Raw genomic sequence first — 25,394 nt, 5'->3', positions numbered from 1 at the left:
GGAAATAAGCAATGTGCCTTCTTGGACTTGAAATATGACCAGGTTGTGTTGAAATTTAATATCCCATGCAAGATATGTAGAAGTAGATATCCTGAAACTGAGCAAAAAGTGAGACTATGTCGTGATTCAACGTCTCTTAAAACATGAAAATATTTACTGTCTCAAAGGATGTGTGAGAAGACATGTTAGGGGGTTTTATATATTTAAATTGGTACATTACCAGCAGAACAGTTGCTTTCTATTAGAATTAGACCAAAATCTGTTCATTTCAAATGAAGATTTGATTTTGCCATTTCTGTGTTTTTGATATAAAAATAAGAAGGTAATTTTTTCAAATCTTATGGAAAAGTGGTTATCTGAGGGAAGGTAAAATTGCATGAAATAGCAAACAGTTTTGTGGGGAAAAAGGCTTCGAAGAAACATTTTCAGCAACTTCACATAGCTCTGATGAATACCATAATGAAAGAAAATGAAGGCAGACACTACAGAATTGAGTTATCAAAAATCCAGATGAAAGCATGTAGTGTCTTTTTGTTAGTGCTCTCTGAGGAAGTAGAACATTCATTTACTAGAAGGAGGGGTATTACAGATCCTGCTTTGGGGAGTCAGAAGTCATTTAGAATGACAGTGAAAAAGCATGTGTAAAACAAGTAAGATATCAGACTGAGAAACTACAGAAGCACCTGTATAATGACATATTTCAAAGTAGTTTGTTCAGTAGTGGTGAACAACTGTATATATAGAACAAGATATTGTCTATAGCAAATATGCAATTGCCTCTCCCAGATCTCTGCAGAGAGGCTAAAATGTGGGTTATGTGTTTTTTCAAGAATGCTTTAGGAAAAACATGGGGCCTAATTTTTTCTATAAAAAATGTTCTTAGAATACATTTTCAAAGAGTATATTTTGAAAAGATTGCTGCGTAACATTAAGAAAGCATAGCCTATATGTTAACTTCATATATTATTTGATAGTATGCAAATACTGTAGGGTGCAGGAAAATCAACTGGCTGCTGGAAGCTTTCAGTTTTACTCTCTAAAACCTTTTATTGTCTACTATCTACAGTAAAACAATGATGCTGATGCGTTTTTTTCATCTTCTAAGCCACAAGGCCCAGAAGCAGCAATGAGCACTTTTTGTGCTGTGTGTGTACACATGGTATTACTCTTCTCCTCTTCAGTAAGCCTGAATATGCAGTATGGTCTTCATGCTTCCAGCAGCCAAAGAGGTGAGTCTTGTTTCTGTCTGCTTTTAAACATGAATATGTTTGTTAGGCTGTAAGTTTGCACACTTAAATACTGTTTTTTCATGGGCAATCAGTATGTTTGGGGTATTGAACACTCTGCAAATGTAATCCAACAGTTTATTGTATGTGAAATGATTAAGGTATCTCAAAGAGATGCAGCTTCTTTACACATGGGAGAGCCTTCTATGCTGTGCTTCTCCTCAGTCTATATACTCATGAGCCACAGAGCTGCAAAGGTCTAGACCACTTCCAAAAATGTCACTGGCAAATGGTGAGGCAGCAGCAAAAAGGCAGCTTTGCCTCATGCTCATGAATAGCTTGATAAATGTTCTTCAGGTTCTTCCAGAATCTTTTTTTCTTATTCCTCTTGAACAGAAACAGAAGTAAATAACTCTGAAGAGTCCTGCTCTGCTTTCTGGGTTAGAAACCCTGCAACGTGGTGGGCCAAACTATGCCCTTATCACTCCTATCTCCTTTTCAGTGCAGCATGAATATAAGATGTATCTGACTTTTCGTGCACAAAAAAGTCTCTCCCTTGCTTTAAGTGGTACTTCAAACACCAGTCAGCTGACCTGTCATGGATCATGGATCAAGAGCTATTCAGATTAAACTTAGCATTGTCAAGAAGAGTTGTCTTCTAATATCTGCTGCCAGCAAAACATCTTGTGTTGCATATCCTGCCATCCTGCTATTCAAGTATCATTTTATAAGAAATTACAGTCTTCAACCAAGTAAGGTTAATTCAGCAAGAGTTATTTTGAGTAAATATTGCAGAGAAGACCATCCTGTAGTAAATAATCACACAGAGGAAAACTGTTCTCCAGTCAACAGGATTAAAGTTACAAATAACTGCTAATGAGACTCTATAACTCAGGATCTCTCCCCCCTTCTCTGTTCCAACACATTCTCACACGTACATGGCATTTGGATCTTGGTCCAGAACATAAATATCTCAAGTACATCTCTTGCTTACTATCACCTGCAGTCAATCACTGCATTCTACATGTTCATCCATTATTTAATTTCAATTACCTTTTTAATGGTCGCTCTATGCAGAAAGAGAAAATTACACTGTATCAAAGGAAAAACAAAAGCCTACTTGAACATAAATAACTACTTAATGAAGAAAAAAAGCATAACCAGCAGCAAGCAAAGCAGTTCTAGACACTTTTGTTTGGTAGATGTAGGAGAAAATAAACTAGATTTTGTGAAAACTTTCACTTCATTTGGCACTGGAGAACCATCCACAATAAATGACAGCAATAAAAACTGAGAAGGGAATAAGCCAGTTTACCACTGAGTAAATAAAGCAAACTCCCTGATTTAATTTACTAAAAAACAAAGGGAGCCATAAATTCTGTATCTGAAACACTGAGTTGAAGCAGGATGTAATCTCTTGCTCCTGGGACTCCTATCAGCAGTAGAGAGTTTAAAGTCAAGTCCCTTTTCCATAATGTTTAATGTGATCACATTCCAATTCCTCATCCAACTCATAATGGCATGGAGGTAGGATGTTGTTAGCCTTGCAAGCCCTACACAGCATGAAAGAGGGAGCAATAACTTTCTCCCATCAATGTCCAAAAGTTACATCTTGCATTTTCAGGTCTAAGAACTGATCTATTCTTTACTTAAATGCTTGGATCCATCTTACTACAAATGCCCAGTGTCAAATAAACACTTCTGTATGCCTTTATTTAACCATTGTAAAATCTGTCAGCTATCTGAATTTACGGACTTACAGAATTTTTTTCTTAAATAAGAATTAAAAGTATATCCGAAAAGTGATGAGTGTACAATCTTTCTGAATGGGAAGCATAAAATGGACAGAGTGCAGCAATGGATTCAGAGATTCAAGAGCATCTTGCTTTGACACACTTGAACAGATCCTGCTCAAAACCAAAGTGGGAAGATAACACTCTCACACAGCAGGACAGAAGGATGTTACAGGACAGATGAGAGGATGAAAGGGCGGGATAAGGCACGTACTGATATCTCGGCTCAGGTGCCATAAGAGCAGGAGGGTAATGCAGAAAAACTATGTTAGCAAAACAGTGGAGAGTCTGAAGGGGTAAAACAAAATGAATCCAGCTGTGGTGCCACCAACATGCTGTGGTTATTTTCTGAACAGCCTAACTATCATTAAAGTGCTCCTCATGGACTTAGAATAGAAGTATAGAGGGACTCTTCCTTTTTTTTTCTTTTTCTCCTCACAGCAGTGGCAGATAAGCTAAAGGATGAACTGCTTATAAACACAGTTTTCATATCCACCATGGCTCCGGTTATTTCCGAATTTTAGACATGTTTCTCCCTTGTGCAATACTTTCCCCTAAATGCAGTAGGCTGTCCTCAGTACACATGGGTCCTTGACCTTACTATTGGTCAGGAGTGGTAAAGGTACAGCCTGAGCACAGATTGAGCTCTGTGGTAACAATACACACATCAAACTATGCTATTTCTCCACACTCACTTTATTTTGGGTGTCTTTCATTGACATTTTAAAGTGAATGGTTCTGTTGGGACAGAGTCCTCCTGCCAGTAAAATAAAGGGAGGGGACATGAGGCCAGAAAAAGAGAGGAAAGAATGGAAGCAAGAGAAGAGAAATTACAAGCTCCTGCTTTACCACTGTGTGGTGTGTTTAACCACTTTAGACTCTTGCAGGTGAAAGCACCAGACAAACACCCCTTTATAGTAAATTACATCATCAGCTGAGTGGGGGAGGCTGCATTTGTGGCTCTTGGTTAAAAACAGAAGGGAAAGACTTTAGATTTGTGCTTTGAAAGCTAGAACTCAGAAGACAGACATTGCACATGAAACATCATCTAAAGTAGACAAATTACAGAGACAAGCATATCAAAAGCTATTGGAATAAACACACATGAGCATCATTCTGGTATTCCAAGAGTTTTAAAGACCCAGAAAACTCCATTAAAGAGCAAGCCTCCTGCACACAACTGCAGCACAACATTTATTTCTAAATCTGAGGATGTGAGCTACATTCAGGGTTACTCAGCAGGTGACAAATTTAGAGTAGAAAGATAATAAAAGTAATTCTTCACATTGAAGTGGCAGTACCACCGACATTTAAGGCCAGGAAGACTGAAATAAATACAATCCTGGAGAGTGGTTTTGTTACGAATACTGACTGCTGGGGAGACAAACTTACAAAGCTTAGTACCTATTATGTTGCAGAATTTATCCTGCAAGGGATTCTTACATAAAAGCTACATATTTAGACTCTGATCAAGGAAAGTGTTTTCCACAAGTTTTAGCTCATGTGTAAGTAATCCTGTAGTTGCCATTTATTTGTAATGAGAATGCAAAGAGTACTAGATTTTCTTTTCTTATAAATATGTTGTATTCAACCTCTAAATGAAACATAATTTCATCCTATTTCTCTACACAAAGTAGCACTGGTATAATTTCCAAGCATATATAAATATTTCCAGTTATTTCTCATGTCTTATTCAAAGTCAAACCCCTAATCCCCTCAGTACAACGGATAAACTTATTTTAAGAAGTTTTGAAATCTTGGGCATTGTACCTCATAGAATGCTAAAACTAGGTCTAAAAATAAGGCAAATTTCCAGCATCAATGAGAAGAATCAATACTTAAAGATAAATGCATCAGACACGTAAATTCCCCGAAATAAGCAGAAAATTCAAATGAGCAGGAAATTATTACACTGATTAGGGCACTTAGTGAATTAAGCTGTGGTTTTTTATTTATATTCTCTAATTAATGCTAAAATAGTAACTTGCCTTCTTTGAATTTCTAATGGTATAATTACTAGGAAACAATAATTGAATCTTTGAGAAAACTGAAAAACAGAATCTTTGAGAAAAGCTGTAGAACAGCGATTCTTTAATCCTACATATACAGAATGAAACTCCCTTTCTATGAGAACTATCCTGCGATTACTTCTGAATCTCTCTTCTTCTTAAATGTCTAAGAAATACAGTGATCTACTCCAGAAGGATATATCCTTACCAAAACTATGTATTATGTCCAAGATGAAAACATAACTCAGTGTTGTTACATTCATGTTACAATTCTGTTCATCAGCAATTCAGGTGCCCAAATGCTTCCATCAGTGTTAAAGGACCAAATAAACCAACTTTAGACAGTTTAATTGACCCCCCTCACACCCTCCAATGAAAGAGGACACATCCAAATGTCTGTACCAGTAGTTAAGAAGCTGAGTCCCCAACGCCTGTGATGCCTTTGTGCTAAAGGGATACACAGCCAAGGGTTCCAGGAAGGCATTAATTACTTTGTATTAACTTTTGAAGATAAACTTATGGTAAATCTATATATACACAGTATGTGGGGAGGTGAATGAAAACACACTCGGTGTGGTACAACAATCAATAGCATCCAATTCTCTCTCTGTGCCTTGTTAGGGCACAAGACCATTCTGCATATACACAACAGAGCAAACACCACAGCCTACACCTCCGAGCTTCAAATTAGGCAAGTTCTGCATTGACAGGGAGGCTTTATGCAAGAACCCTATTGCTATCATATATTTGCAGAGAACAGCAATTACAGGGAAATATTTACTCCCCAGGCAGCACAAACACATACAAATTGTCCACACAGATACTTGTGTCTGAGGTGAGAAAGGGATGACAGCAAAGACTCTAAACCTGATGTGCACAACTTAGGACAAATAAAAGATTATCAGCAGCAAAACTAGGGATCATGCAAGTTTAGAAGTGATGAATACAATCCTACATATAAATGCACTAATTCTTTGATTGCATGCTGGTATAGCATTTCATAAAACCACTCTGAAAGTACTTTTCTTTCTTACTAGATGTTTGTATGGGCAGAACAGGACAGAACTGGGCTGTATTATTCCATGCCTTCATAACTGTTTTTACACATCCTCACTGTAACTCCTCTTACAAGACAATGGATTTTTACAGACCAATTCACAGACACCCTGAAACTCTTCAATTATTTACACTACCAGAGAAGTGGCCTTAAGCTGTACTCCCACAGTGAAACATTTAGGTATTTTATAAAGCCGATGGATGTGTACCCACCAAAGTGTGTCTGATAACTGAAAAATAAATTGATAAAAGGAACAAGATGAAGAAAGAAAATACAAAACTAGCTGATTTTAATAACGTTACACTTTAGATTGAAATCTTCAGTGTAAGGAAACTCATGGGAAAAGTTGACAGTGCTCCTTCAGATTATGCCATTAAATAAGCTCTCTGCTTTCCATTTTTATTTTTTATAGGCTTTTTTTTCCACTTTTGGTGTAGACAAGATAAACCTCACATTAGATTCTTTTTTCTTTCCTGATGCTTCAGGTCACAGCTGGAGTTATTAAACTTTTGATGTATTATTCTACCCACTGCCAAAAGTTACCAAAGCTGTGGAGCTCTTGGGTAGTGTGGAATTCATAAACATGGCCTGGAAAGAGAATATGAGTAAACCCAGGTTATTGTTCTAATAAGTCTTATCAGAGCACAGCATTTTCCACAAAATCCTACTAAAAAAATCTCCATAGCAGCATTAAACACAACGTGCCATGCTGCTGGTAATGCTCTTCCATCTTATTGAATATACAGGCTATAAACTTCGTGGAGCCTTGGAACAAAATTCCCCCTTCATTTTTTTTATGTGGATACCAGAAAATGAGCAGGATGACTGACTAGTTAGGACTGTGAATTAATGTTATGACTATTTTGCCCTGCAGCTGTTTCTCTTTAAGATTCTGCTCTAATAAATAGCAACCTCAGAGATACCTCACACACTGGAAAAGTTCTAAAGGAGCTCAATAGATTGGGATCAGGTGTGCAGAGAGCTGGGCAGGCTCAGAGCTCCCATTCCAGGAAATCTGCTATCACCCCCTTGTGCATCTTTGAAAGCGTCCAGTAACAGAACTGCACAGCTTTCCTGGAGCCAAAGAGCCAGCCCAGAACAATCCATGATGTTTCAGTGGCCAGGCTATCCCAGACCCAAACTTTCTCCTGCAGCTCTTGCTTTGTCTGCAGAAATTAGTTTCAAAAGACAAATATTTAGGCTCTGTGCAGGCAGCAATGATGCTGTAGATAATATGTATTTACACAAACTGCTTTATCATCAAGCTTTTAATTCCTACATATTTGAAAAAAAGCAGGACATACGACTGCTACAACTCTAATAAAAACCGAGTTAGCCAGATTTTTAAGTAGTTTGCTGAAAACTGAGCCCAAGGTGCCATATGATAACAATCTGCACAATTTATTTGTTCTACCTGCTGCCCTGATAGGAATGGGTAGAATTTATTCTGCTTTCTAGCATGAACTGGCCAGGGCAAGACTGACCAGAAGAGCAATTGTAGTCATTTGTTATAATTAGTAACTTGAGGCAAGAAAACTAAGGCTAGAGGTTTGGTTCAGGCTGAAATACAATACTTACTTCTCTTGCCTAAAGGGAGAGAGAAAATTGTCAGGGAAAGACAAAAATAAAGAGATGACAACACGTTGTTTTGAAAAGCACTGACAATAAAGCAAGTTAGAGTCACACAGGGAGCTGTGCACCCAAAACCAAGGGAAGATCCATGGCTATGTGCCCTGGCTTTGCCCCAGGGTCAGTAAGAGAACATATTTCATCTTCTGTTTGCCTGCCTGAGACTCCTATAAGCTTCTGAATGAAGATGAATTAGAGAGGGGTCCTGAGTCTATGAGCTTATGTTCCACCAATTTCAATTCCTCTGTTCTTTCCTGTTCCAATCAAAGCTCACCAATTCTGTTCCTTCACCAAATCCTGTGACCTTCCTGCACACATTTGTATGTTTACACACACCATCCACGAGGTACCAAAAGCAGCAATCCATCACTTAATTTAAATCTAGTCCCAGTATCTGACATAAGCCACCAAGCCTTCACATGCAGCTGTATTAATCAATCCCCTGGGAGGTAAACCTGACATGTTTATACAGATCAGTCAGAGACTGGACAAGACTTTTTGCTCACTTGCATTGAAACATGAGAAATGAAAGGAAAAGTTATCACAAGTATGTTTCCCTCACTCATAGCCTTGGGGACATTTATTTGCAGTTTTTCATCATGCATCTGAAAAGCTCGTGTTTGATAGGCAGGGTTGCAGGTGCCCAAGAGGAAAACCTGGCAGTAGGTGGTGGTTTGGGTTTGTTTTGTTGTTTTGGTTTGGGGTTTTTTTTTACTAACGATGAAAACTGTTACATTACATTTAAACTGCTGTGAAGATTAATACCCATAGAGCTTGTGTAATAATAGCTTACCTAGCAAGAACTTTTGCTTAATTTATGTGTGCAGTGATGTTTCTTTCAAAAACTTAACTGTTTTGCACAGTATCACTATAATACATAGTTTTGTATCTAGAAATCAAACTCGCAGAGATCACAATTATTTAAAAGCTCATTTTGAATGATCATAAACCCTCTTAAATATATCCGTTAAAACCAGTTTTACTGTAAATTACAGGAATCAAGAACACATAATTTTATTTGACTCGTGACTTCAGGCACACAAGCACACTGCTTTTTGAAGGAATTCATTAAACACACAGGAACTGCTCTTGCAATACATACAAAGCTGTGACACTTGTACCTGCATTACCAATATGTGCTATGTAAGCAAAGCATCATATTCTTTGCCCCTCTGAAGCAAATTCAGATATTTCGATTTTACGTGATAGAAAAGTACTTTCAGAACTAGTTTTTGCTTTATTTTCTTCACTCCTACAAAGCATCTTCTGAGATTTACTTCTGGTTTGTCACTGGTTCCTACCACAGGGATGTTACCATAACCTAAATGAATCCTTCCTAAGGAGGACCATCAGAAAGAACCTCTCTGAACATGATCAAATAAAATGCTAAATTTGACACAAAGTAAAGAAAAGCTATTTTAATAGAAAGAGGAATCTAGAGAAACACAGTATAATCAGGTAGTCTGCAATATAAATGACGGAGCTGCACAATAATGTTTCTTTTGATATAAGGCAGAGAGTTTTATTTCTCCAGGCAGATGTGATTAAGAAGGAAGAAAAAAAAATGAAAGAAAGCAAGTTCAGACTGCATGAGACTGGACTGAAACAGCTTTAAGGTGCAGAGTGAGAGGAGGTTGGAACAAAGCTCAAAACAGTAAAGGAAAAACATCCAGTGCAAGACAATAAAATAAATAAATAAATGATAAAACATGTTGTTATCAGCATCAAAAAGGTCCTCACAACATCCATCCATATTCCCTCAAAGGGAGAACTTTAGATGTCACCCATTCTTCCCTGGGTACCAAGGACAAAACCTTCGATATTTTCTCTTTCATTAAATTTTGGCATATTTTTTCCTTTGAATTCAGACTACAGATGTATGCTTTGGAAGAAAGTTGCCAAAATGCAACTCCTTAATTCATTATATACTGCAGAAAGAAAAGCCAACCTCAGCATCTGAAATTTCCACTTGCTAAAAGGTTCTTCCATTCTAATCCAGTCAAGCTGGATGGATGGAACTCAAATGGAGAGAACTAAGGTCATATTTGGGCAGGCGTTCATTTAGATTTTTGTTTTTCAGTAATGGCCTTAAAGAGTGAGGGATTTTCTGTCTGATTTCTTACTCAGAGCCTTAACACCCCCCACCCCCAAAAACACAAAAGAGAAGGTGGCAGCACTGCAGGGAAGAGAAAGCCGAGGATGGTAACAGAGAATTTGGAGACTTAAGAGGTGTCCAGTTTCTTTGACTCTAAGAGTATTTATAGAACAGATTGCAACAGAGTCACACTCAGCTAGAGCTTCCTAGTCATCTTCTGACCATGTGGAAATTCTGGAAACACTGTGAAAATAACAGATGACCTTTTATTCCCAAAGAGATTTTCCTTTAGTTATTAAAATCACGCAATGTAGAAGAACTGGTCTGCTGAAAAGCTCCTCGGAATAAAAACCATCTCTTCCTTCACATTTTAGTATGACTAAAGCCTAGTTTAATCCAGAGCCGTTTTAGAAAGGATATTTTCTTTACCACCACAACAAAACAAACAAAAAAAGCTATGAGTGACATGGCAAAAAGGAAGGTTACACAAATTATCAGTTTTATAGGCATGGAGAAAAGTAATAGAATTTTTATCTTGCATTAAGGGGAAGAAAAAAGCATCAGCAATAGAGGAAATGCAAAGGCATATTTTACAGCCTGAATAAACTTACTGTAGATCGCACTGACTACAGGAACTTATTTCTTTAAACTCTTGAACAAGATAAGAGTTTCTCAGTGAAAAAGGAATTTTACTGTATTAGACACTCTGTGTTGACTGAACAAAGACTGAAGTATTTTTTTTTTTTTTAAATAACATTAATAGAATCCCAACCCCTCCAAGCTTTGGGGCACAGTAGAGGTCATATAGACCCACTTAACGTGGTGTGAAAATTACTATTTACAAGGGCACATTTGCAATGTGTCCATGAGAAAAACAAATCATAACAAGAAATACAGCAACAGGTTTGCAGACAGCAAGATAATAGTTCTATTCCTTCAGGCATAGGAATTCAGTGTATGGAATATTCACAGGCTATATCTGGGTGTGTCGTGGTTTGAATCTTGTTTTCCCCCAGAGGCTAAATTAAGTGGTAGACCCCAAGGGGTGGAAACCCCTGGAAGTTTTGAAGTTCTGCCCAATGGGCGCTCCTGCAGAAATGTAAACATATCACAAGCTCACCGGAAGAGATGAGTTGTAGTTTGGTTGTTGTAGGAGAGGTGGCCATGTTGTAGAGCCACGAGGAAGGGGCTCTGAGCCCCTTGGGCCCTCTGGGCCCTCCCAGCCCCTGGCTGGGGGGCTGCAGGGACCTGGAACAGCATAAAGCTGGGCTAGGTGCCTGTAGTTATGCCGGGAGATGTTTTCTCCATGGGCGCAGAGCAGCAGCAGGCACTGACCAGAGAAACGGTGGCAGAGAGCCAGGAGAGATAAGAACCTGAACTGAAGGAGCAGCAGAAGCAACATGCAGCACCAGAGAAAGGACTCCTGGAAGGAGAGCCGGGAGAAAGAGAGCCAGCAGCCTGAGAGACAGAGTTCTGGGGGTAAGACTGTACCAGCCCCCCAAAACTCCTTTGAGATCCCTCTGAGAAGAGAGGGAGATGGACTCCTATTAAGGAGAAGAGTTTTAGACATGCAGCACCGGAGAGAGAGAGGAGCTGAGAAGCTCAGAGCGTCCCGGAGCTGGACCGGGACGGCCAGAGGAATGTGGGGGGAGTTGACCTTGGCTCCCCCCCCTTGCACTGCTGCCACGGTGGCAGCCTGAGAGACAGGGCACAGAGGCCCTGCAAGGAGCTGAGTCTCCTGGAGATACCAGACCGTCACGAAGACCCCCCTGTGTCTTCGTGATATGATGTGGTGATACGACCTTGTCTGGGGTTACGAAGCCCACGGAAGACCCCTCGGTTGGAGGTGATGGGGCCAAGAGAGGCTTGAATACCTCCCTCGTGAGTGCTGGCAGAAATCCAGCTATCAGCTGCTGCATGTGGAGAAGACAGACAGACTGCTGCCTCAGAAGATGCTGCTGTTCAAAGACTGAAAGGGATCTGTCCTTCTTTCCCTCCTGGACTTTTATTTGGAGGAGAGAAGAGATCTGGTCCACTGTAAATACTATATGTCATGGTAGAGATAGTTGTGATCGTGTGTATAATGTGATATGGTATTTATTTGTACAGTCATTGTAATATATTCCCTTTCCCCCACTTTGAGTCTAGTGTGTTTTGTCTGGAAAAACCCATCTCATATTAGGTTGAGATGTGGGAGGGGGAATGGAGCTAGGAGATTGGATTTTGGGGCTATCTCAAACCATGACAGGGTGCAATAGCTACAGAGGGATAGGACCAAGTTTCGTATACAAATTTTCTATATTTGGGGTTCTGTTTATCAGTAATTCAAGGAATGTATCTCGATTACAAATACAGTTCGGTCATATTTTTGGTATCTGGACAAGACTGTGGTTACTACAGAATAAAGCATTTAATGAGCTGCAAGAAAGATAGAACATGTTTCAGAAGATGCTCTACAATGTTGACAGAGGGATTTTCCAGAGCAGAGACATCAGCTGCATGGAATACAGAGACATGAAGGGGTTCAAAAATGGATGGATGCAGCCCTTTGTATTAGAGGTTTTTTCTGTCCTCCCTCGCACATAAACACTAAGCAGTTTACCAAAGAGCAGATGAAATACACAGCAGATAATACAAATGCAAACTAGTAGAAACCTGAACATTCCAGTATGTATTTAACTCTCTTTAAGAAAGACAAAGTGCTTTCTGCTCCTTATAAAATTCAAGAAAATTTTGTTCCTGGATTTTATGAACCTAAACTATTCTTGGGTTAATTTTATTTGCTATTACAGATACTTAAGATACTGATATATAGTCACAAATGCTAACAATTTGCTATCACATTACAGCTGAAAAACTGATAAATTGACATCTGAACACGAAATTCACTAGTTTATTCCAGCCCACAAAAATTCTAATAGCTATTGTATCTGAAAATGAAAAGAGAGTCTGGAGGGAAATTTCCCCTCCTCTCCAATCAGATACAGCCTGAGCAGCAAAATGTAGCAGACAGCAGACATCACAAAGAAAGTGTTTTCCAGAAGTGTCCACTGTCGGGAAACAAAGGGCACACTCTCTCTTTAGGGACCAAGTCTGTCATTTATTGCCTACTTATCAGTGCCATTTATCTGGAGATACTAATGGGACCCAGGAACAGACAGAGCCCCTCTATCAACCTCTGCCATTTGGTGACATTCCTAAGTTTAATGATTCACATTAGAAATTAAAGAATATAAGTACCGTGACAACAATACTTCCAATTCTGCTCTCTGGACATCCCACACACACATCCCTGCCTCCTTTATCTGGGCTTTCTGTGAGGAAGGATCGCAGAGCAGAAGTGACTCTTGCACCTGACTGAGCCCAGAACAAGGAGCTGAGCCTCCCTGCTGTTCACCCCAGACTGCTCACCTCTGCAGCACACAGCATGCTAAGGCCAGGGCAGGAAAAACACAAGTTAGGCTTCAGATATCTTGCAGATGTACTTGGATAGAAAAAAAAAAAAAAAAAGCTAAGAGAGCTGGAACTGAGGCAAGATATTCCAAACAGAACCCTTTGGGGACTTTTACTCTCCCAACCACTTTCTTGTCTGTTGTTCATGCATCCTGCCATTAATACTGTACAACTGAAGGCCCTACATACTTTTTCTGTCAGCCTAGCTCCCAGATATACCACCAAGTTCTAAAATGTTTAAAGCAGAGATTGGGGATTTCCCTGTTTAAGGACAAAACAGGCTGAAACAACTTCCTGAATTGAACTGGAATTCACCAGTACTGGGATTTTAATCTAGATTGGGCAAAACATAACAAAGTTATTATAAACAATGGGCAACAAACATTTTTGTCTGGTCATTTTGGGTTCTCCCACAAGAACCAACTATCCCACTGTCCTGTGATGCTTCAGGGTACATTAGCTGTCTGAAATCCATTTGTCCTGTCACATTTTTGAGACTTGACAAACTATCACAACACTGTAAGGAAGTACTATTTGGTTTTGGTGTTGGGGATTTTATTTTCATGATTTTGCAGCTCTGAAAACATATGGACTCAACAAGCACTGCTGATTATAGAGACACAAACAGAAGTGGCACTAGTTGTACACAAAACTCCTTTGTAAAAATTGGACACAAATGTTGTATGTAAAAACCCCTTTGTAAAAATTTTGCTTTTACCTTTCTCCTCAACCACTCTCTTTTCCTGTTATCATACAGGGAGCTTTGGCACACAGAAGTTAATAACTTGAGAGCCAGCAAATGATTTTATTTCTTTACCTGAAAAGACAACTTCCCAGAGCTGAAGACAACAGAATAACCAAGCTCTGCTAGAGAAAATACTGCAGTCTTACTCTTGAAGTGACTGCTAGAGCCTGTCATTTATGGCAGGGAAAAAAAATAAGGATTTTTCTTCTTTGTATTTCTAAGGAATTATTAGTACATTTCAGTTTCAAACTTCAAGAAAATCCAACTGATGAGTACCATTTCTTCCCAAAGCTGGGTCTCACAACATATTGAAAAAAAAAAAAAGGCAAAATACAGAAAAAAGAGGTACTGTGAAAAAAGGGGCTACGTTCAAGTCAGTTGTTTTTACAATAAAAAGAGAATATTCATGTGCATGAGAGCACTCATTCATACAAGATTGTTTAGCAGCTTCCATGATGTTTCTGGCTTCTTGCTCTACTCATACCTGCTGCTTACAGAGAACTTTAATTTCACAACAAGGTTTACATTAATTTAGAAAGTTCATAAAAGAAAATAAATGTTAAATCTATTTTTTCTTAGGTACCTTAGTGTACAGGTGGGATTAACCAAAGTGACATGTTAGTTGCTTCAGTGTTGCACTCCTCAGTCTGGAATAATGATGTGTACTTGGATTATTTCTCATGTAATATCTTGCAGTCATTTACTGCAGTTTGCTCACCTCTGTCACATGTAGTAGTATGTTATTGTACTATATCAATAAGGAGATACAGATTTAAAATCTGGAGCTAGAAATACAAACCAAATCGTACCTTTCAGCCAAATTAAAAAGGTGAACACCTTATCTAGGTTATCCAGATCCCATAAATTTGTAGAGGTACAAAGAATGCTTAACATGTAATCCTCATTTGTTCTAACAGATCTCAAACACTAAAGGCTCTGTAGCATGCACAGTGCCCTCTTACTATTTGAAACATTTAATTTTTCTCTCATAGAAATCAATCAGCAGTTTTCCAGTCATTGTCAGTGTAGCAAGGGCAGACTTCCACTTGTTTGCCTTAAGGAAATCTATTCTGTATATTTATATATCATGGTGTTAAATCTTAGATGCCACATCTCTCACACGCTTCAAACTCCAGTAAGTATATGGGCACTAGCAGCAGGCTGCACCCTAAATGAGTTATGGGGGAATTAAACTGTAACTGTAAACAACCAAGGTCACTAATGAGCTGAGACAGAGCACAGAATTGCTGGCTGCCTTTCAAGTTTATGGGAATATTCAAATGGATATGTTAGACTTGAGACCAGAGAACCAGATCAGTGTAATAATTAATTCATTGTTTATTTGGAAGTTGTTAGAAATTTCAAGGGTAATATCCAGAATGCAGGAAATTGGAAGTTGTGTCCATTCTGTGATCCAGTATTTGTCACAGCAGGAGATTCAGAAGCTGTCACTGAGGTCACAATTAGACATACAAATGTGAAGAGACAACCATCTCAGCACAAAGAGCCACCACACATTAAAATCTATTGCAAATGCATCAGAAACACAATGTCATGTTAATCCATGTGTAAGAAAATGGCTTTGATGCCCAGAAGTTGTCTTTGCCACCAAGGGGAATTGCAAATGGTGTCCTGATGACATTTGTTTCCGTAAAAAGAAAAATCAAGAGGGGACCAAGGCACATGCTCTCTACTGGGACAAGTTCAGAAGGGGAAAAAAAAAAAGGCAATTATATAAGTAGAAATGTTTTGACAGATTAGTACCATTTCTCTATACCCTGGAGCAGCAATCTGGAAAAAGAACTCTGCATTATTTTTGCCAGATCTACTGGTGAGTAGAAGGCTATGGAAACATGTATGCATGACCTTCAGCTTCAGATTTCAGGCTGTCACCAGGCTATGGGCAGACAGACATGATGAGTTAGGGAGCTGCTCCGTGGCCCAGTAACCCTTAAGGCCCTAACAAGTCTACAGGAAATAAATACATTTTTGCTCCTCTCCATTTTTAAGTATGAGCCTGCTCAAAAAGATAAGTGATTAGAGACATCTACTGAGATCAGAACTTTATCATCTCACTATGTCAGTGCATCCAATTTGACTTTCCAAAGGGAAATGTATGACACTGGCTTCCCTGAAGTGGGAAAAGGTTCTCAAAGAAAGCAAAAGAAAGGAGATGTTCTGTCCCAATTACCTTCCTCTCAGATGGGCAAACATGAATGAACTTTTAATTTGCTCTGTGAATCAAAAGACTGAGTCATCTGGTTTGGTCAACCATATCACAAAAGCCACTATATATTTAATATGATACTTTCCTACACACAGTACAGATCTGTCTTCCCATCCTTTGCACCACAGGATCTATTTAAAGCCAGACTGTTATTCATGAAGTCCAATATATAACATAAGTAGCATTGTGGCCATTGCTATCAGCAACACACTTGTTCACAGTGTAGATATAATTTTGAAGTTCTATCAGTGTTTATAGAACAAATAAGCCTTTATCATTTTTTATTTAGTCCTATTAAAATAAATACCTTAATAAGTAGACAACTAACAGGTAAAGCAGGGTTTACTGTAGTAAAACAAATTAAAAGAGTGTGAAGGAATCTATTCTTTAATATTAGTGCTTGTTAATCTCTTTTAGTTGTTCTCTCCTACCACAAAGGCAAAAGCTACGGATTCAGAACACATTAGCATTTGACCTGTATTCCAAATGGACTCATCAGGAATTTAAACTACCAATATTAAGGTGATCCTAAAATTGTTACATTACTATAGAAAGAGCATTATGTATTTCATTGGACTAGTAGTTCCAAACAATGCTCACTTTGAAATAACCTTAATGTGTCCAAAAACCTTGTGCTAGTGTGCGTTTTATGCTAAGGCTAATATTATACCTTTGCAGTCCAAATCAAACATATGCATTTGAATTGAAAAACTATGCATTCTTTCTTAAAAAAAAACAAACACCAAACACCAGCGAAAACAGGTGTGTATTTTTTCCCCATTTTTAAAAATCAATGCTCTGATTTGTTGCTTCATTATTTCAAATTAATTTTAGCCAAGCCATTTCTTCCTGGTCAAGAAATAACACATAAAAATTCATTCAATATTTACATATTAACAACAGTATTATCACTTCACCAAAATTAAAATAGAATCATGTAAGAAAAGGAGTGTTTTGAAACCCTTCAGTACTACACTTCAGTACATTCAGGTACACCCAATGTGCAGACACGCAGAGCACAGAATGCTCACAGCACAAGAATGTTCCCCAGCACACAGCTCTCATCACAGCTGGCACACTGTAATCGTGGAGATGATCCACACCTTGGGACCAGTCTGAAACTTTGACTGAAAACTGGGTAGGCAGCCCCCTGGGCTTGACTTCCCCAGCAGAGAAGTATGTGCTGCACAGATGAGCTCCACTAAAAAAGATGATGGTTGAAGCTGAGGAACTTGATCTCACACCCTTGAAACTGCTGCTGCCAGTTAACACAGCTGAGGAGAGGATGAAGACACAATAAACAGATTCCTGGGGAAAACTCCTAATTTTACTCAAGTCAAAGCCAAAAAACTGAATGTAAGTCTGTCCACATCATTTAAAGTTTATATAGAAGATGTGATATCCGTCATCCAGGTCAAAAAATATCTGAGGTGCATACCCTTATGCCTGTAGGGTTTTATAAAACTTGACATTTAAAAGTTAGTAATAAAGTATATAAAACTATTTGCCCCTTAAATAAAGATTATTTATTCACATTTAGGCAAAGTTAAATTCTTACAAAGTTGTATAATTCACATTAGTTGCAAAATCTGATCCTGAGAAGCAGCTCTTTCTTAAAGTATGAAGTATGTTTTCTCAGATGTAGTTCTTGGTTGACTTACAATCTCTATGAAATCAAGGCTAGAGGCAATGAGACAGCTCAAAATAAAATGAAACCTCAAAAAATGCTTGCTTCCCTGATTATCCTTATATTTTCCTGAACACGGCATGTTAAATATTCAATGTTCAAGCTGCAAATTTCAAAGCTGATACAACACATAGTTCCAAATCCTTGAAAACAGAAGTTTACAAAAGAAACTTCAATAGACCTTGAACAACAGCACCTCACAACTCCTTCATAATGCAACCTGACTGCTATTGATTTAAGGCTGCTCTGTATTCTGCTTAGCTCTGCCTCTTCATTTGAGTTTCTTGTATTATCCTCATTAATTAAACTGGTTTTGTGTTAGTGCAATGACAGCTGAGCAGTACCTTTTGAATACCCAACTACTGTGCCCTCTTTAGCAGGGAGTTTCCATGACTGCTAATGACCAGTTTGTGTCCTAGTGGGTACTTTTGCATCACTGCAGGTTTTGTGTGGTGGCTTTCACTGTGCCCATGTCAGGCCTTCAACTGCCAGAGCAATACACTCAGGTGCTCATGTGAATTTTATCCTCAACAGGATTCACGTTACAAAGGTATTTTTGTTGTTTTGACGTTCAAAAACATTTTAAATGCTCACTATGGGTTCTATTTACCAGTCTTATAAATACAAAGGTTGCTTACAACTCCAAGGCACAGTCATAGGAGACAGAGGTTACAATCTGCTGTGTTCACTGACAGGAAATGTTATCTACCTACAGCAGAGCACAGATCACAAACCAAGTAAATGACTGGGGTTCATCTAAGTGCAACTTACTCTATTCAACTGATTCTGGTTTGTCTTAATTGTAAAAAGATGGCTTCAACACTTCCCAACTTGTGCAGTTTGAAGACTTGCCACTTGAAACAAAAATTTAGAATTAACAGTGTTAACACTGACACTCATGCTTGAACATGGCTTCAAGAATTACTGATAAACACTTATTTCCAAACCCTTTTTCCTAGTGATATATCTACAAAGAGAATTCACATTTTAAGGTCCAAGTACAGAAGTGTAGTAGTTTTGTGTAAGCAACATAGCAGAGAATGTACACCAAGTGGTCTGCATGGATTCAAGTAGATATTCAGTCAGAGGACTCAAACAGCCACGCAGGGAATCTGCAGTTGTGCCAAATGCAGGAGGTGACAGTCAGCAGCTCAGTACTCAAAATAAATCAGTTACTTTCATTTGATAGCAGAGAAAACATCAGCACTCAGTAGAGCACTTTTTTTCCCCTTCATATTTATATGAAAATATTAAGAATCAGAAAATAAAATATAGTTTTTAATTCAGACCAGAAAAGAGAAATGAGGAAAAATACCGTTGTACTGTTTTGCATAACGTAAGACTCGGATCAATACTTTTACAGCAAAGTAGAAACCCCACTGAAATCTTATATTTATAAAGATATGTCAGCATTCAGATTGCTTATTTTATCATTGTATCTTCCAACTCAAAAAGTGTTTCAAACTAAAATGTCAAATAGTGGTGTTTTGATGGTCAGTTCAAATGTTATCCAACTTCTCAGGTTTAAGACCTGTGGAGCTGGGCATCTGAACTGGGAAAGGTGCAGTGCAATATCTGAGTCCACCCTTCTCAAAAGAATAAAGCACTTAACAGAAGTCTCAAACATTGTTATCAGCACTTCATGTGTTTCCTAGAGAACCAACAAACCAGACACCACATTTAACCTTCCTGTTTTCTTGATGTGCAGACCTCTCTTCTCATTTAAAATGTGGAAGTTGCCTGAAGCTTCTGCCATTATGAATCCCTCTATAGTTCTTACTACTAGCTACTGCTGTGATAATCCAGAATTCTTCCCAAAATATCAGTGCTACTTTCCATGGGGTTTTGTTGTTGAGTTTTGGTTTTTTTTGGTTCTGGACTCATTCTAGATTTCCAAATAGCAAGTACAGCAGAGTGCTTTTTGTGATAATTAAATATTTTCTTTTACTGACCCATGCAAAAGTTTACCTGATACTAGATGACAGCATAAGGTGTACAGAAAATTTTATACTAAAATCACTTGGGAAATTAAGTTAACTTAGGTTACAGCTTCATATCATTGAACTGTGTTTCTTAACCAGAACCTACAATACACCTTCCTAAAGGAGAAAAAGCTTTTGCTTAGTCATGAGCTCTAAAGAGCATACTTTCATTTCTCTTTCAGGATCACCTGTGACTGGCTCAAGTTCAACAACATTTTTAAGCAAAGGGTCAGGTTCAGTTCCAGTTCAGGAGGAAAATAAAACAACTATTTTGAACCAGTTCTCAATTCAAGGTTGTGCTCAAGAGAGTTCAAGTTATGGGTCTACATTATAGTTCAGCTGAAAAAAAATAGTAAGGAAACTAACTTTTAGCTTGGTTCAGTTCACCTCTGTGACCTAGGTATTAAATAATTTGAAGCTCAAGAGGCTTCCATTACCCATCCAACCAACATCCCCAGTGCAAGTGCAGTCACTTGATTACCTTTCAGGTTGCCAGGGAAGAGATGAGAAGTTCCCAATGAGTGGTGCTCATCCCTCAAAATGTGGTATGGTTTGGGTTTTATTTTTATTTGTGTGGGGTAAAAAGCAGGGACAAATGATGGGTTTTGAAAACAGTTGCCATAACCACTGATCACTGTAGCTCACACCTCCTGAAAGGTGAAAATAAGCAGCCAGAAAGGCTTAACCACTTTAACCTAGTCCGAGTGCAACACATCAGCAAAAAAGAAGTCAGCATCTCAAATGGATCACAAGCTCTGGTTGATTGTATTTGGGTTTCCTCTGCTACTATACCATTTTACACATGGAATAAACAATGTGTACTCATATACTTAAAATGTATGTGTTTCTCCCCAGTCTGGTGAAGCTACATTCTCAGCTCTTTGAAAGATTAGGAACCTTAAATAGAAATGACCTTTCTAATGACTTATTCACTAGGCAGCTTTTGCATAAAAATGCTGTAACGCTTCTAATTAGACACATAGCACTTTTAGAATAAATTGAAATGTTTGTAACAGAGATCTTTCTACATGGAGGAGGATAACACTTAGCAAACCAGCTTTATGAAGGAAAGTAACAGATCTTGATTGTGGACTCTCTGCTAGAGGTTTCCTGGAGAAGAACTCAGTCACACGGTCCCCCTTCGGCAGGAGGAGAGAGTGACCAAGTTTCCTCTCTGTGTGCCAAGGCAAAAAGACCTTCATTTCAAAACTCCTGCAGTTTATATGGGCTCGGGGAAGGGACGTGATTGAACCAAGGTCCAGTTCCTTTGTAGCCAGTGCTCTGCTTCTAATGTGTCTGAGTTCAAAAGGTGACAAAGTACACAAAATTCTGTGTCACTGGATGCTCATCTTTATGCTGCAAAGTTTTCAGGTAACTCTTTCTCAGGTTTTAGGGGGATTTGGAATATCACTGCCCAAGCAGTGCTCCTAGTGAATGCCTTTGCTCAGAGCAAATTCTTTCCTCCCAGCAGTTAACCTTTTAAGCAATGAACTACACCAATCAGCTTACATCCATCATCCTGGAATTTCACACCTAAAACCTCCCCATTATATTCTAAAATCTTGCCAGGCAAGAGTCAATGCAAACTGTACAACCTCCCTGTAACTTCCCTGCACAAGGCTTTATCTATTTCTATGTATGGTACATTGCACACTTATTACATTTAACAGCAGGCCCCTGTCAAGTTTTGCCACACTTTAAAGATAGGTAATTTTGAGTCCTAATGAGTAGTGTTTAAAATGGTTTAAACACTATTTATTAATAGGAATGGAATTCATTCCATTACTGTCTTTGCTGCACCGTGGTGATAAAATTTTAAGTTCTGTGGCTTTTCTTTCCCCCAGCAATGTGGAAGAATAACAGGGGCAGCAAAAGACTACTTAAGCAATAAACATTCTGCAGAGTCATTGATCCCATAAAATATTACAACTGCTAAAGGATGTAATTCACACTGTATTTTATCAATTTTCTTCAGTGCAATGAATGATCCGATTTTAGCATTTTTACAATACTTAATTCTCCTTCCATATAACACTTTGCTGGCATTAAAAAGATTTTCTTCTGCAAAGTTTTGAGTGAATTCCTTTTGTTTGAAGTTTAAAAGAAAAAGATGCAGATGTCAAACACTGTATGTAGCATCTCTAGGACAATAAAACAGCTTGTTTTTAATCACATTTTTTTCACAGCATACTAGAGGAAAAAAGATGGGTTTTGGTTTTAACTACTTACCTGCCTGTTTTCAACTCCCATGAAACTAGCAGGAAATGAGGATAAATCTTGGCTTTTAGTAAGATTTGGTGTCAATCAATCTATTATGTCTGAGAAGTTTACTATGTGGAAATGTACCCTAAGAGAGATAAAAATGCCAAAACAAAATTCCATAATATATTTCCTGGAACATTTCAGAATGTGAAATGTTTTTTATGCTACAGGAATTATTTTTAAAAAATGTACAATTTAGCTTCATGTTAATATTTCATGTCAGATCAGGAGCCTGTGCCACACAGGAATTTACCAGTGCCCCCATCTTGCTTTGCTTCAGTTCACATCACACAGTGGCTTCAAACTCACTGTCAAAACCAAGTTTTGTGCCTTTCTGCCAATTACAATCCCTCAAAATCACTTTGTCATTTCCTCTCTGTCTCGTCTCATGTTAATTCTTTCACAGTTTGGTTCCTTCACCAGCAACTAAAGAACTGCAGTGATGGAGACACAGGACATGCCCTACAAATACACACAGCGGGAGGTCCAGAACAACTTCTAATTCCAGAAAGCTACACAACAGTAATAGCTCAGGTGACCCATTTTTCACTAACATAATCTCAAAGGATACAAAACTAAACTGCCATTTCAAGAAGAATGATCTTCATTTTAAAGCCATTTTTTTTTCATCACAACCTATTTTTTCTAATTCATTAATTTATTTTAATGAAGGAAGACCAGGGGGAAAAAGAAAGAACAAAAACACTAAAATTACTGGTCTACTGCTAAAACTTGGTGGGTTTTAAAGACATATTATTTCAAAAGAAAAGCTGTTTTTTATCTAAACACTTGTCCTTTAATCCTAAACATATAGTTTGGTGAGGAAGACTTAGCAATTTGTAGGCAGTTCCATGCTGATGATCTCATCCTACACAGCACATGCTAGGGATGGTGTGTGCTGGTTCATGATTTGAACACAAAATCCGTATCACAGAAAATGATCCATTCTCTGCCCATCTGTAGCCGCTGTGGTCCCTCGTGGGCTAGAGGAGAAGAAAAAAGAGTGCTTAAAGCACATAGGCAGCAATAAAATTTGCCCTTCTTTGCTTTGTTTAGCCCCAAAGAGCAAATGAAAGATGATGATGTGACCATAATACAGCAAAAAAAGCAAAGCAGGTGGCAAGATTTAGGGTTAAGAGGAAGGCTTGAAGGGGATGGATAAGAGATAATAGGAAATCATTTATCCTTGAGTAAGGCAACATTTTTATTTTTTTCAGAAAGGTTCTGATTCAGGAAAACATTTAATCCTGCTATGCTGAACCAGGGGTTCTATCTCTGCAGTGGGGCAGATATCCTTCAATCTCAGTGTGAGGGTGAAGAGACAAGGAAATAACATCATGCAATGGCTTTGTAATGGAAAAACTGCTAAAACCAGTAATGGTTTTACAAGCCCAATGATTTCACAGCATTAAAATCTCTTATACATTTATGAGATGCTCAGCCTTTCAACTATCAACCTGAAGAAGGTTTTTCCCATATTCCAAAAAAATAATACCATCAGAATCAATGCACTTCTATAATATAGGGAAGAGATTGTCCTTATAGGACTTGCTGCCAGGCACCTGCTTTGGTGTTTTCTGAACCCCTCTAACCAGGTCATTTCAGCCAATTGCAGTCCATTCTGTTTAAGGCCATCCTACGATGTGAGGAGAGCATGCCAAAAGCAAAATGATACCACTGTGGGAGAGGAAAAAGGATCCAGCAGGGATCTGTTTGGAGAGTAATACTGCTCAAAACAGCAAAGGTACTCCAAGTGAGTTCACCACAGCCAGCATCCAGACCCAAGGAGACAATGGCTGGAAGCTCCTGAAGCAGAAAGGGGGACCCTAATGAGAATCTGTTTTGTGTGAAAAGGTGGTGCTGAAGGATTCTTCCCTATTTCCACCAAGAAAGAGTCTCCTCTCCTTTCTCCTAGGCACGTAGAGCCTATGTAGCAGTTCAAATTCCTCAAATGCACAGGTACCTGTAGTCACTGCACAAACAAGTTAAAAAATCCAAACACCTCCAAAACTGGAGTACAAGTCATCAAATCCTTAAATTCATGTTATGACCCTCTGTGGTACACATGACACATCAGGTCTCAAAGGTGTGGCTCTGATGGAGGCAGTGCCCAGCTGCAGTGAGCAGCACAGCATTCCAGAGGGAGGAAGGGCACACTCCCAGTGCCCACAGATCCAGCTCACCCTGAAAGGCACAGACTGCAACACCAGGTACTGCTGCACACAAAATGAGTGGCCCAGCCTTGATTAAATAATCAGAGAACAGATTGCAGACTGTGCTGCCTGTGCTGTTCCCTTAAATCACCCTCACATTAAAAAGAACAAGTGGGAAGGAAAATCTGCACTGAAATCCGTGAGAAGATTTCCTGCAATTTGGTCATTTGTGCAAAAGGGAGAGTTGAGCTCCAGATTTGTGTGTTAGATATTTTTCTTTCATAAAGCTGATCTTTAATTAGTATTGCAGACTAGCCACAGCGAGGGATGCTGGAATGACTAGTAAAATGTCCCTATCCAAAATATGCTCATACCAAAGAGCAGATGGCTTAATAAAGAAACTATTACGCAGCACAAGGATTTTCTACAATAACATAATGATTCTCTTTACTACCGGAATTATTAATTTCCTGGGATGTTTGTGATAAAATTTAGTTAAAGACTTGGCTGGGCTAAGCATTCATTTCCAACTAAAATGTTGCTTGGTTTTACTCAGTTCAAAGCCAACTGCAAGAATAAAGGGTGGCAATGTTGTTCTAGAATACTCTTCCAATTTAGGATCATAGCTTTGATATCACAGTAGAGAAAGGGAGGTGGTTTTATCCATCAGTAACAGATGGAGATCACAGTCCTACAGTAAATTCCTTGTGGATGATCTCTTCAAGGGATTCTTTGAGAACAGAGAAAATGGTTATTTCTAGATGTTGTGCATTCTAGTTTGACAGAAGCCTCATTCCTGAGAAAATTATATTTGGTTCACCAGTGAGACCTCTGTTCAATTTTTTCGGGTCTTTATTATCACTTTTGCCATTAAAGTTCCCCAGGTTTTCGAGATTTGAAATGAAAACTTCCTTTTCCCAAAGAGACCAGAAAAAAAGTAATAAAAATAACTACTTGCTTTCTTTTAGCATTTCATCTGGAAAATCCATATATGCCTAGAACTATCTGCTGTATTATTGTGTGCTGCCAAAAAACAATCTGTGACTGAGTACTATAGGAGGAAGTAGTCTTGGACG

At 38.5% G+C, this 25,394-nt stretch overlaps 1 protein-coding gene across 1 annotated transcript in view; it reads right to left on the bottom strand.

Moving 5' to 3' along the window:
* Positions 1–25,394, bottom strand: part of CLSTN2 (calsyntenin 2) — a 333,066-nt gene that overhangs the window by 111,210 nt on the left and 196,462 nt on the right. The window lies entirely within an intron of this gene.

Source organism: Manacus vitellinus, unplaced genomic scaffold, assembly GCF_001715985.3.
Source record: "Manacus vitellinus isolate BGI_N305 unplaced genomic scaffold, ASM171598v3 scaffold_49_pilon, whole genome shotgun sequence".
NCBI classification, from domain to species: Eukaryota; Metazoa; Chordata; class Aves; order Passeriformes; family Pipridae; genus Manacus; species Manacus vitellinus.
Note: the sequence above shows the minus strand (reverse complement) of the source record. Positions and strands in the feature narration are given on the sequence as shown.